Raw genomic sequence first — 14,635 nt, 5'->3', positions numbered from 1 at the left:
CAGGGATGGAGGAGCAGGGTCCAGCTCCAAGCTGAGCGTCTCCTCTCATCCTGCAGCAACAGCTTCTCTTTCTCTAGGGGATTGCACCGGGGCTTAGGAGAGTCTGATCTCACACCCTCTCTTGACGGGATAAGGCAGTGCCCCGTTTTTGCCTGGAAGATGCCAGCAGAACCAAGTAATGAACTGAATTTCTGCTCCTCCACCTGCAACAGGCAGGTGACTCAGTGCCAGGGTATTGGTGTTGCTGGGCCCAGGAGGAGGCAGAGTCTACATACCCACCTTGCTCTCATGCTGCCTTTCAGCAGGAAACTGCTGCTAAGTAAAGGTCTCCAGGATACAATAAAAAATACCATAAGAACCGGGAAAACCACAACATATAACAGATCTCAACAGTGAGATGAACCTGGTGTTGGAATTTGAAAGAATTTCAAAGCAGCCATCATAATGCTTCAACAAGCAATTGTTACTATTATTGAAACAAGTGGAAAAAATGGGAAATCTCAGAAAAAATTCATGGGCCCAACATGAGGGAATTTTTTGAAATGATGGAAATATTGAATAACTTGATTGTCATGTATGCCTTTTTAAGAGTGAAAGAAAGTGAAAGTGTTAATCGCTCAGTTGTGTCCAGTTCTTTGCGACCCCATGAACTGTAGCCCGCCAGGCTCCTCCGTCCGTGAAATTTTCCAGGCAAGAATAGTGGAGTGGGTAGCCATTCCCTTTATCAGGGAATCAATGTCTCCTGCATTACAGGCAGATTCTTCACTGCCTGTGCCACCACGGAAGCCCATTTTGTGAGAACAGCCAAACTGTATATCTGGAGTGTGTGTATTTATTCTAAGTAAATGATATTACAGTAAAGTTGATTTCGCTAGAGGAGGACATGGCAACCCACTCCAGTATTATTGCCTGGAGAATCCCATGGACAGAGGAGCCTGGCAGGCTACACTCCATAGGGTTGCAAAGAGTCAGACACAGCTGAGCAAATGACCAAAGTTGATTTACGGTAGTGCATGGGGCCAGTCTTCACCATTGGAGATTTATTCAGTAGATCTAAGATGAAGTCCAACAACAACAACAACAAAATTAATGCCTCAGGTGATTCTGAGGCTGCTGGTGGCTCTTGGGAACTCCTCATCTCTCCAGAGTAATCTAGACTAGTTGTGAATTCTTCGGAGTATCAATCTGTTAGCAACCTGTGCAAAAAGAAACTTGTTATGGTAAATTATGAATTACCAGATAAGTACTTGCAGAGTAAACAATACATAATTAGAAACCATTAAGTGCATTATCCCCTCATGGAAATTAATTTCTGTTTTTTGTTGGGTAATGTAAAGAATATTACTTGGCATCCTTAGAAGCTGTCGCTTTTGTTGCTGGGTCATAAAAACCTGCACTGTGGTGTTATTTGCCCTGTCTCCTGTTTGACCACACCTTTCTATCCTTTCCTTTTCAGAACATTGTCTCCTTGCTGGCTAATGACAGGATGGATTCCACATCTGCCTGTGCGAGCTACTGCCGCCTTGACAGTCGTGGTTTTCATCAGTACCTCCCTGGGGGTGGTGCTTTCTGTCAACATCCTGCTCTTAACGGAGGCTAGGAAATGATTCCTAATCCAGTCATTACAGCTTTTAAGCCTCTCCCGTTGTCCTCACTTTAACCCAGTGACTCTCATGTTGCCATCTAGGCTGGATTTTCTAATCCTGCCAAGGAAACCTATGCTTTCTCCCCCACTTAAGCAGCAGGCTTTCTCCCCTTTTACTCTTCCTGGTACATCTAGATAAGTGCAAAGTGGCTAGGGCTGGATGTGAAGGGGTGGAGGGGGTTATACTTGGGGTTGCTTTCCTCCCAGGGCACAACTTTCAAAGCAGCTGGGGTCATTTGTCCAGAGCAGAACTAATCACAGCTGCATCAGAGGGTCAGCTGCCTGTGTCTCCTGTGTCTGGACCAGGTGAGCTTCTAACTCCTCTCTGAGTGCTAGAAGGAAAGTCTTTAAAAAAAAAAAAAATCTGTTAACAGATTTAAAGTAAGCTGTGTCTGGGTGTCAGAGTTTTATTCCTGATAGCTTTTCTGTTTTGATACTGTGCCCTTAGAAGTACCCTGGGTCTGGTTTTTCCGCTTTGAATAATAGATGCCTAAGATTGGCTGTTGGTAGGATACTTCCTCTCTGAGTTCACTCTGGGGTTCTCCTTTTTCTTACCAGAGCTGGGTCTGGTCCATGGGTCATTCTCCTGGTCTCCAGCCTTCCTAAGTACTCATGCTTACTTAGCTGGTCTTCATTTCTATTGTGTGTTTTCGTATGTGTCACAGTTAACAGTCATCAGATGACTAATGTCAGAGAAGGTCAGACAGAGTTATAGCTTCTAATCATGTTGACCTTTTGGTAAGGGAATTATTTGTGGGGGAAAAATACACATTAAGAATCTTCAATGTGCATTAGAGGGGATAACACTTGAAAAATGTGCCCATGATAGCTGTCTCCAAATATTTACGGGATTGTGGTTTCTAAGAGGAATTAGTTTTTTCTTTCCTAATGTAGAACCGGGCCCAGTAATAGGAAGGAGTAGAGAAATGTATTATGACCCTGTTTCAGGAAGAACGTTCTGACAAGGCTTTCCAAAATATAGATAGTAAGTGTCATGTCACTGAAGGTATTCAAGGGAGGTATGGGTTTGGTAGAGAAGGTGTGGCTATTGGGAAATTTCTAAGTATTTTCTAATTTCATCCTCTAGTGTTAATTTTTTTTTAAGTAAGCCATGAATGTAGCTGTAGAACCATTTCTGGCTAAAGGGCTAACTAACCTGCTTACTTATACAGTAAACCTGGGTATTAGCAGCAGGAAGTCTCAATGTTTCCTCAGGCAGCCCTGGGAAGACTGTGTGTGTGTGTCTCCCTGTCTTTCCTTTGAGATGCTTGCAATATAGCACCCTTCCAGTTGTGGTCTGTTTTTATCATGTGTTGTGTGCATGGCCTTTTCCAGTGTCTCTGTTGTTTGACCTAAGGAAGAAAGCCAAATAATTGACCGTTAATCTTTCCTGGGATTGAGGCAGGCAACTTCTTGGGGAGTGGGCCCCCATTCCTATTCTAGGTGAGGCCTCTCTTACTGAAGCCAAAAATAAATGGGGTGGTTCAAATAAAGTGGTTGTTCAAAGAAAAATCATAACCTCTCCCCTCACCCCTTGCCTTCACTTGCCCTTCTGTGGCTAAAAGCAACTCAGGGTGTTGGGAGGAATAATACAGGCACAGTCTCTGGAGGGAACTTGAGAGGTGTGTCTCACTTTAGCTCATGGGCATTTTTAGGTGACCCCAGCAAGTGTGGCCACTAGTGAAGCAGGGAAGGTCACTAGTTTATGAACATTTCAGCATGGGGGATTTTCCTTCTTGGCCCTTGCACTTTGCTAATTGGCCTCTCGGGTTTCTAGTCCCAGATGCTTTTGTGGTTGTGTTTTGGTATGTGTGTATGTAGTGTTAATAGTCATCTATTGGAATAGTTGTGTTTATTTTAAATTGCATTATATGTCTTTCTAAAAGACGCTCATCAGATGATAGTTCAGTGGTTTGATTGAAGATGTTGCTCCCAGGTTATGGGAGAAGCAACTAACATTTCTTGAGCAATCTCTGTGAACATTTCCCTTATATGTAGACCACAAAGTAACATTTCCCAGGGTTACTGCTGTAGAATAGTGCCCTATGACACTACTGCAAGGCCTTTAAGGTTTGATTCCTAAGACATGTTTGTATTCTTAATGATTTTCAGCACAGTATTTTGCATTTAGTAGGTGATCAATAAGTGCTGAATTTTGTTGAACATAAAATGACTTTCAAATGATTTTTGTTTCTTCCTTTTAAAAAGAATACTTTGGAGAAAACGTTCTTCTTCAGGTTCATTGCTTCTAACCCCTTCTTGTAACATTCCATAAAAGAGGATTTTGGATGGTTTGGAGGAAAGCTGATCCATGTGGAATGTGAGGGCGTTTGCATTTGATCAGGTTTCTGGGGACAGATCATTCATGTTGGTACAGACACTCTGCTGTCTCCATAGCAGGTGTGGGTTGTGTACCATATGGAGGCTCAGTGGATGATATGCAAATAAACAAAGAAGTAAAGAAATATTATTGTAAGTATAGTTGATTTATGATGTGTTAGCTTTTTAAATTGAAGGGTAGTTGATTTACAATATTCTTGTTTTAGCCAGTAAATATTAATGAAGCACCTACTGTGTAAGGCATGTATTCTCAGTCGTATCTGAGTCTTTGCAACCCCATGGACTGTAGCCCCCCAAGCTCATCTGTCCATGGGATTCTCCAGGCAAGAATACTGGAGTGGGTTGCCAGTTCCTCCTTCAGGGGATCTTCTCTACCCAGGGATTGAACCTGCATCTCTTGTGTCACCTGCATTGGCAGGCGGATTCTTTATCACTGAGCTACCTGGCATAGTGCTTGCTACAGAGATGCATAGAAACAAATAGAAAATAGTAGTTTTTGCCATTGAGGATCTTATCATCTAGTGGGAAATGTAACATCTATATACATTAAAAACTGATTAACAATTTAAAGGAATTCTTTAGGATCCTTAGATTATCTAACGTGGTGGTTCTCAAATGTTACTGTGCCTTGGAAACAACTGGAGGGCATGTTAAAATACAGATTGCCAGGCCCTGCCCCGAGATTTTCTGACTCATTTTTCCTGAGGGGTACTGAGAACTTGCAGTTCTGGTCACTTCCCAGATGGTGCTGATGCTGTTGGTCCAGAGAACACATTTGGAGAAGGCTGGTGTGAAGCACTGGTCCTCAACCTTGGCTGTATAGTAGAATCACCTGGAGAGTTTAAGACATCCATGCCAATCTAGACTAATCACATCAGATTCTCTGTGGAGTGGGACCCAGGCTTTTTTTTAATTCCCCAGGTAGTTGTAAAGTGCAGTCAAGTTTGGGACTCACTGGTGTAACCCACATTGGGAGTTTATAAGTTTAGAATGCAGAGACAGATGACGTTGCCATGGCTATAGGAGTGTGGACAGACGATTGGAGTTATTTAGCCTAAGCTTAACAAGTGGTAAGGGAAAACAAAGGGACAGTTGCTGTTCTTACAAAGGTAATGCTGTGACCAAGGCCAGCCTGTTTTCTATCAATTTCTTGAGGCAGACTGATGAGCTTGTGAACTCTTAGGAATAAGCATGGATTCCTATCCAGGAAGGGGTCAGCAAGTAGGACTGAGGGGCTTGATGTCACCATGAGTAACAAGCATTCATTGACCACCCTCTCTTCTCCCTGATTTGGACCTAAATCTGTTTTTATCCAAACAAGCTTGCATGTCTGTGTGTTTAGACTGAGGTGTGGACAGGGATTGTGGAATAGTGATAGTGAACTTTAGAAAATGAAAAATGCCAGTTATAAGTTTCTTCTCTAGAAGCCTCTGTGTATTCATATGTAAATAAAGTACTGCACAGAGTTGTCAATCTTCAATGTATGTAAAATTTTAGGAATTTTATGTAGTAAAAAAATTTTTTTTAATGTAGTAAAGCTTTAGGAACATTGTTCGTTCATTTGAGACCTCCAGAATCTAGCAGTGTGCCTGGCACATAGTGTCTGCTCATTAAATTAATGTTTGTTGAATGAATCATAAATACTTTAAATGAAATACCTATGTATTAGCAAGGACAGGGAGAGCTTGTTCTTAAAAAGCTTGACCAGAAAAGGCTGTCACCTTGGGCAAAAAATCTGTTAAAATAAACAAACAAGTAAATCTGGAAATACATTGTCTTAATAAGTCCTAGTCATAGCTACTTAATACCTGAAGAAATATTGCCTTTTCAGTTCCAATTGATATTTAGCTGCATCAAGTTTTAGGTCTTATTGTTAAATTTTATTTTTAACTTTATTCAGTTTAATTGATTATAAAATAACTTGGACTATAAGAATAAGCCTGTGCTTAAATTTCTTGAAACTACTAGAGCCTCTGTTACAATAAATTTCATATGGTCAGAAGTTACTAAATTAATACTGGCGATTTGGTACATCTTAAATCTTGACATCTCTTCAGGCCCAGTGGAGTGATGTACAGTGAAACTATGTTGGTGAGAGGGCGCTGATCCATCCACAGGTCCTGAAAACCATGATGTAACTCTGGTCTAACTGTGGTGTCTGTGTTTTTGGCCCAGGGCAAAGAGGAGGAGGGCTGGTAAAGAAACCTGATCGGACCATTTGATGCTAATTTCACAGGTGGCTGGTCACTGTGTGCTGGGACTGTTGTTATTTATAGAGCTCTAAGTGGATGTAGCTACACCCAGGGACCTGAGAGGAAGGTTTGCATCAGATCAGGGTGCAGTGGTAAAAGCACAGAATGGAATCGGGGGGCAAATGGTCATTGGTGAATGTCGATGCTGGAGCTAAATGGGATCATTAATGGCCATCAGGATTTCCACTAGCACCTCATTGCGTTTCCTGAAAACAAGCCACACACCAAACTGAAATAACTGGATAGTCAGTCTCTCCCTTATTTTTAATTGGGGTTGATAGGATTTTAAATCAGGTTGACTCATACTGATTTCAGCCACAATTTAAAGAGCTATCCACAAAGCTATAAATTAAATAATTGGAATTATATTTCTAGAGGCAGAAGGACTCGACTGATTCCCCTGCTCTTGTTCCTCATCTTACCAGTGGAGAAATTGAGATCTAACAGGGTTTCGTAACCAGCTGAATTTCACAGTCGTGAATCTGGAGCTGGAATCAGGAACTCAGGATCTCTCCAGTTTAGCTCTTTTTATCTCTATCATATTAGTCCTCTAACTAAAGTACACGTCTCTTTCTTTAAAGACTTTGTCTTCACAGCCTAGATGAAGGTTATCCTTTGTTATGGTATTTTCTCAAAATTACTTTGAGAGTTGGTTGAAAACATGGTTTTGTTATTTCCATTACTTAAAATAAAAAATAGTATTAAAATTCCTTCTGTTGGTAATACATCTGCTAACCACCACCAGCTTTTAGGAATGGTAGTCCCTCCTTGGAGAGAGAAGGGCCCCTTGTGGGTGCTGGGACTAGCCAGAAGCAGGAAACTGCAACCACTGCGGGGTGGGTTAGCTGCTGCAAGGGGGCTGGAGGCCCCAGCACAGCACCTGGAGGCAGTGGGTACTGTGAGTCACAGCTCGGCCTTGGCATCAGCCCTGGGGACCAGCTCTCCTCAGGAGAACTTTCTTCTGCCCCACTCTCAGTGGCCTGTTGTCAGAGGCCTAGAATAATTGTTTGTTTAAAGTTTTACTAGCTAATTATTCTGCACAAAACTGACAGGCATCTCAATTAAGAATATTTCCAGTCTCTTGAGGCACCTCACCACATGACTTCGGATCTAACCTCAGTGTAGACTGCAATGGCTGGATTTTGTTTGTTTGTTTTTCTCTCCTTCCTTTCCCACTTGTTTCAAAGGCCACACACTAAGCTCTGGAGAAGGAGCTGCCTGTGGGCTGAGAATTGGCTGCCTCACTCAGGCCAGCCATGCGGCTGCTGGAGCAAGTGCCTTTGGGTCAGTCATTCTCAAGTTACCGTATGCTGTCGTGAAGGCCTTTTTTTCTGTGTTGGACCCTGAATGTGGGCTTTCTATCAGAAAGACTCATTAATTCCCCATCTGTTAGCGGAGGCGGGGAGATTCAGCTCAGTGTTTCTAAACTTTCAGAATGTATGCTGTGTCTGTGGGTCAGGTTAATATATCTGAGAAGGGGGCCAGGATTTAGAACCTTGCATTGTGCTGAAGGACCAGGATCTCTTCCAGTGCTCATGGTTTTTCAGGTTCCTCCAGAAGAAGATGGATTTCAGGCCTCAGGGAATTTATTTGTAGCATAATCAGTTCTCAATTACTTGTCTTGTAAATGTTTTCCATCCCAGAGACCTTTCCCCAGTGGGTCTCCAGGTTATATTCCCAGGCTACCTATTTGGTGTGCACTCAGGGACTGAAAGATAGTTTTCTTCTTGATTTTAGGAAAAGCTGAGAAGGAAATCTGCTGTTAAGAAAAAAAGAAGAAACCACACCTTATGTTACAGCCAAGTATAAGTAGCTTTTGGAGAGCATCCTCTATTGGGAAGAAGCGGTGTGTTATGTTGTGTAGCTTTTGGAGAGCATCCTCTATTGGGAAGAAGCGGTGTGTTATGTTGTGTAGCTTTTGGAGAGCATCCTCTATTGGGAAGAAGCGGTGTGTTATGTTGCCTTGTCATTGGGAAGTTGATTAGGGTTAGCTATATTTTAAGTGTCACTGTTGTGCCTTGCAAGAGTATTCCCTTTTCTGGAAGGCTTTTTTGAGTCACTAAGATTTATTTAAAGGGTTTTAGGTACTTAGTAATAAGTAATAATCTTAGTAATAAGATTCTGGTTGTATGGTTTGTTATGTATTAGCAGTGGCTTAAAGTTATCTCCCCTGCCCTGGGTCTCTTACCTCTTACCCATACCCAAGTACATGGTCCACATGCTGTGGTGATTCCTTGGCCTGCCCAGCCATGCCCTGTATGCCGAGGAAGCCCTTTGATCCTCTCCAGGGTCATCTTTTTTTTTTTTCGCTTTACTTGTCTCACTTGACATCTCCAAACCTGCCATGGCTTGAAATACTTTGCTCTGGTGGCCTTTCTCCTTGAGGATCTCTTTGAGATACATGCCATTCTTTGCAGATTAGAACATTCACGTTAGAGGGAGGGGTGGTTTTAAACTGGAACTAGTCAGATGTCAGTTTAGGAGGGCTCAGACCCATGGTGATTTTAGGAGGGGTTACCACTCTGGTGCTTGTAAACCACAGGGCTTGTCCTGAGCTGGACTGTGGCCATTTAAGTAGATGCTTCCCCTCCGATTACAGAGTGGCTCCCAGCTGGCAGATTTCTCTTTGGGATTCAGTTTTCTTGGCTGCTGCTGTTTGTTGTGCTCACACAGATTTTTGCGGCATCCTTCCAGGCTCTTGAGTCTTTTCCAAGCAGGAGAGCTAACAGAATGCTTTGCCCTCCCCTTCTTTTCTCCTTTTGGATATCCCATGGCTATTAGGGAAGGACTTCCTGTGAAATAAAATGAGGGCAAAGGAAAGTAGCATGCCTGTGGCATAAAAATGCTGTTAGCAAGCTTGAGGCATATCAGAGAGATTGGTCCTGAGAGTAACATTTGCTGCCTTTCTGCTTTTGAACTTTTTTTTTTTTCTTTGCCTGTTTCTGAGGTCTGAGATTTATCCTGAATTTAAGAACGGACTGTTTTTGATCATTTCAATAGGTATCACCGTTCAGCAGGGAATACATGTGCAGACTGAGATGTCTCTTAAAGCCAATTTGTAGTGTAAGTCATTTGAAATGATTTCTTTAGTTGGTAATGCATTTCTACTTCAAATTCTCTTTCTAGATTTATGCATTCATCTCCTGTTTTACCAGGTGATTTGCTTTTATTGTGCTGCTGTGACAGCCCCCCACCCACCTTTAACTACCACCCCCGGACAGTTGAGGAGGTTGAGCAGCGTGAGTAGGCATTGAGCTACCCAAAATGACATCAAATGCCAGCCACACAAGATTGGAAACGAGGAGAACCTAGATTCCAGCAAAATCTCCTTGCCTGCTTGATGAAGCGATTACAGAAAAGATTATGTGGACCTTTAACATTGATTTTGGAGAGAGTCAGTTGGATGGAGTTCCAATGGGAAATCAGTACTTAACTGCCAGCTGGAAAAAATCTCAAATCCTGGAATGATCTTTTCTCTCACAGTGTGGAGTACCCAGCCGGAGGAGAGTCCAGCCCCTCCTCCTCAAGGTCCAGCTATCTCTTTGAAGGGGAGGAGAGGGGATGGATGAAGCTGTCTTCAGCTGTGCTGTAGCACGTCAGCCCAGAGGCTTTTGGTTTGCTTTGCCCCTTTGCCTTTTCCCACTTTTGGGTTTGCTGCTGTTTGGGGGGTCTGAGGGCCTTCTGTCCCTTGGCAGGCTCTGAAGGAGTGGCATCAAGGAGATGGGTTCTGATTTCACACAGTCTAGTCCTACTAAGAGGACATGAACAGCTGGTTGACCCAGAACAATGCTAAGGGGAGCTGGAGAGTTATTTGTCAATGTAGAGGAAGAAAGGAACAGATACCGGGAGGCAGTGCACGCCGCACAGCTGATGCCTTCAGAGCCTGGGGCTTGTCTTTCTGTGATTCTCTCGTAACCATGGAGGAGGCAGAGTGGCTTCTTGGGTTTAATTCCAGTACAGAAGTCAACATTTTGCTCACTTAATCCACTAATTCATTAATTTCACAAATATTTCTTGTGTTCCTACTATGTGCTAGGCACTATGTACTAGGGATACAGTAGCAAATAAGCAAATAGGAAAGGTCTTTGTTGTCATGATAGTTAAATTGTAGTGAGGGATAGTGGTGAGAACACATAATGATGATGGTATAAGAAATAGTATGAAAGAAGAAAAAATAGAAGAAAATGGGATAGGGAGCTGTTTTAATAAGTGTGGTCAGGGGAGGCCTCTTTAAAAATGACCATGAAATAAATAAATAAATGATCATCAGAGACAATAGAGTTTTTATTACCTTAAATAGTTTAAACACTTCAATTTTAAGTGATTTTTTCCCCCCTTTAAAGTTTTGAGGGTTTTTCTAAAGACATAGCTTCCCTTTTTATCTCTGGATATTCAGCCTTCACTAGCTGGATTAAAGTTCATCATTAGTTGCTTTTAGTGTAGCTTGTGTTACAACAATCTTGGATTTTAAGAGTATTGCTTTGCATAAATTTTTTCTGTGTGCTTGAGAGGCTCCTTTTCACTCCACATGGGTGTTCATCAGGGTTTGTTGTTTTGTTTTAAATGGTCACAAGTAACTTTTGGGAATCTGAAGTATTAAAGTCCCCTCCACGAAGCTGAAGTGAATGATAAACAGTCCATAAACAAAGAATCCCTTCTGCAGAGCAGAGTGTCAGCAGCTGTAGACGTAACTCAGTGGCTGGCTGACAACACAACCCAGGGCAGTGGCTTTTCACTGTCAGAAGGATGGAATGGTGTTGTGTATTCTCTGGACTACCTTGAATAACAGGACTTAAATTTTCTGCTAGCTCCCCTGAAAGGACTATATTGTATGGAAAGAAAACCCTCATTTGTCATAGCCCTACTGTGTGCTCTGCTCTTTGCTGTTGGATTACACCTGATTACATCTATTCCACAAGACACCCCATCACAGTCGTTTTTAAAACAGCCTTTCTTAACCCATTAGTGGATGACAATCAGCATTTTTCTAAAAAGTGGAGTCAGATGATATCAGAGTATATCACACTAAAAGTGTGTATTGTTTCAAAAAAACTTTTGTTTCAGATGTATGTGTGTACAGGTGTGTGTGTGTGTGTGTGTGTGCGCGCGCATACACCGTATGCTTGCTGTATATCAGATCCTGACAATAATGTATTTTTATTATGTTGTGCTTTAAAAAGTTTGAAAAACATAAGCCTGTCAGATGAAGTTTGGTATCATTTACAGATGAGGAAACTGAGACACTATAAAGTTAAGCAAATTAATCCTAGTAAAACTTGAATTCAACTCTTTCTACATTTGATCTAGGACATGACAGTTTTGTCACAGGACTTTCCACCTCTGATGATTTTCTAAGATTTCAAAGTTCACAGAGACACTGACATGACCCTGAACATAGTTTTAAAATTACTGGTTCCGAGTTTGACTAGTTTCTCAAAATATCTCTATACAGTCTATTTCTGGAGAAGAGAAAAGAAAGATGAATCTAGTTGTTTGTCTTTATTAACAGACAAGAAAAATTTAGCAGCTCTTTTCCTCTCACAGAGAAGGACAGCCTCATTTTAGCTAAGAGGAGAAACTAACTGGAATCAGTGGTCTCTCCAGCATTCAGGAAAACTTTGTGTTGGTGAGACCAGTGTCCATGCGGTGAGTGGGAGACATAGCAGGAGGACTCTGCCACCTTGTGTGAAATGTTTTGGTTTTCACTAATCAGGCATACTTTTGAATAGACTTAACTAACATTTGTTCTCGTAACTACTGTCATAACATCTGGTACCAGTCTACCCACTTTCCCAGCCTCCTGGGAAAGAGGTGGAAATTTCATGATGTTTAAGCAGCTATTTTGGCCTTAAAGGACAGCCTTTTCAGAGAGGCACTCTTTTCCCTGGCATTTCTTCCCTCTTGCCTCTAGTCACTTTTGAATGAATTCCTGATTGCTTCAGCTAGACCTTTTCTTTTTTGCACAGAAGAAACTGACCTTGTTGCAGATGCCAGAAAAATAGAGTGAAAACCTGCTACCTACTCCCTTATCTTTCTCTCCGTACTGTTCAGTTACCCCACCCCACCCCAGCCCCCAATAAAAAGTGACCTTTCGGCCCAGGGCTCTATCTGAGTGTTTTGTGTGGCAGAGCTGTCTCTGGCTGACTCCCAGAATTGTTAATAACTTCCTTCTCTGTCTCTAAATAATTGCTTGAAAAGACAGCTGTGGAGAGACATTGCCCCCAGCTTGCAGGCTCATTAATTCCAGCCATATGGAAGAGGGTGCAAAGGAAGAAGGTGGAAGTTACTTTGCCAAGAGTAGCAAGTTGGGGGAAACAAAAACACAGGCTTTAGGGGAAGAGCAGCCCTGCCACATTGGAGACTAGACTTGGAGTCTGTGAGGTCGGAACAGTCTGAAGAAACTTCATGCATTAAATCCAAAATAGAGGAAAACAAACTAAGAAGCAGTTACTGTATTCTAAATTCCTTACACTGGGGTTCCTCTGATATTGTTTGAATATAACATAGCCTGTAGGATACCTGTGTGTGTGTATGTGTGTGTGTCTTCAAGAATAGAAATATCCAGGTAGTGTGCAAAGTCCAAGGAAAGTCAGACTTCATGGGCTTGACCATTATTCATAACTTCTGCTTTTGTCTATTTTCACAGTGGCCTTTGAATCAAGTTTCACAGAAGGTATTCTATATCTTACTCCTTAAAAAAAAAGAAGAAAGAGGAAGGAATAGTCCGAAGTTGCATAGACAGAAGGAGAATCAAATAAGGGTAGGGAGTTAATACTTCAGTTATCTGTTCAACTGAGCTCTACTTCTTGTAGCACTCAGGTTCATAAAGGAAACAAGATAGGGCATTTGATTTTTATACTCCAAGAGCAAGAATCATATCAGTTTCTAAGGATATGCAAACTCTTCCTGAAACAAGTTATAAAACAAGTTTATGCAACTCTTCAGACAGAGGGCATTAAACAGATGAATGTGTGATGCAGCAACAGAGGTCTCCACGTAGATGCCGAGCTCTTCTAAGAGGCAGAATTCTCCTTTTGGGTGATTTTTTTGGTGTCTGCTCCACAAACATCAAGGGTGTGGGTTTAAGGGCACTTTTGCTAAGTGCAGCACAGCATTTCTAAGTTTCCCGTGGTGCTTTTTTTTTTCTTTCTGGCATGAAAAAAATAGGCAAGGTGGGTGGCTTCTGTTAAAGCAGTGGTTTTCAAATTTTGATGCGCATTAGAATTCCTTGAGGTGCTTTAAACAGTACATGTGCCCAGGCTGCATCCCAGACCAATTAAATCAGAAGCTCTGATAGTGGGTCCCAGGCATCAGTATTTTGTAAAACTGATTCCAAAGAGGAGCCTAGTTGAGAACCAATGCGTTGTGATCTTTACTTAATTCCTTCACATGAATTTCTCGAGTAGTTAAGTCCTAAAATGCTGTTATTCCATGTTGTTGATTTAAGGATATCCGTGTAGTTTCTATTAACATTCTCTTCAGAACATTGAAAGTTGCTGGGACCAAGGGCCACTACACCTTTCTTCTTTATAATCAGAACCACAGTGTTCATCAAGAAGTGATGTCGAATCAGCCTTAACTGACCTCATCGTGGTTCTTGGAGAACACAGGACCTTAGATGAAGTTCAGGGCAAACTTGCACACGGCGGTAGGTCATGTGTGTAAATGTGCATTAAGATTACTCTTGGAGCTCACAGTTATTTCTGATTCTGAATAGATTGTTGTCTTGGAGAAGTGCCACTGTCTCTCTGAGACAAAGAGAGACATGCATTCCCTAGTTCCTCTGGAAGTTAAAAATACTTGTCATTGTTACATTTAATTTCTGAACTCTCTGAGGCTTACAAAGGTGTCTATCGTATGACAGTGGATATTTGTTTTTAAAAAATCAGTTCTTTTAACTTTGAACTTGGAGGAACTGAACCTGGAGGAACTGAACCTATCTCAAGGGGTTGAAACCTCAGAGAAGTAATTATTTTTTTATGTAATCTGGATTTTACCACGATCCAAACTATGCCAATTTGGGATAATGGGCAGTGTCCCTGTTTATTGGGGTTTGCGTACGTGCGTGTGTGAGAGAGTGAGAGAAAGAGTGAGAATGAGGAAAGAGACTGTGAGTGAGAATTATCTTGCCCTGAAGCATAGCGAAGCACATAGTAGAAGTCACACAGGAAGAGTGCTCTGGTTAAGAGCCGCTTGGTCCTTTGGCCTTGGGCAGGCAATAATCTCTGCTCCTCAATTTTCTCACCTGAAAAATTGTAATACTTGTCTCTTAGGATTATTTTGAAGGTTAAATGAAATAGTTTATAAAGCACTTAGGATGGAGAGGGAGGTGGGAGGGGGGTTCATGTTTGGGAACGCATGTAAGAATTAAAGATTTTAAAATTAAAAAAAAAAAAAA

At 41.8% G+C, this 14,635-nt stretch overlaps 1 protein-coding gene and 1 pseudogene across 5 annotated transcripts in view; both read left to right on the top strand.

Annotated features, from left to right (window-relative positions):
• Positions 1 to 14,635, top strand: part of AUTS2 (activator of transcription and developmental regulator AUTS2) — a 1,205,607-nt gene that overhangs the window by 169,008 nt on the left and 1,021,964 nt on the right. The window lies entirely within an intron of this gene.
• LOC105604842 (small ribosomal subunit protein uS4-like) overlaps positions 1 to 14,635 on the top strand; it is an 81,163-nt pseudogene extending 66,528 nt beyond the window's left edge.

The sequence above is a fragment of the Ovis aries genome, chromosome 24 (assembly GCF_016772045.2).
Source record: "Ovis aries strain OAR_USU_Benz2616 breed Rambouillet chromosome 24, ARS-UI_Ramb_v3.0, whole genome shotgun sequence".
Lineage (NCBI taxonomy): Eukaryota > Metazoa > Chordata > Mammalia > Artiodactyla > Bovidae > Ovis > Ovis aries.
Note: the sequence above shows the minus strand (reverse complement) of the source record. Positions and strands in the feature narration are given on the sequence as shown.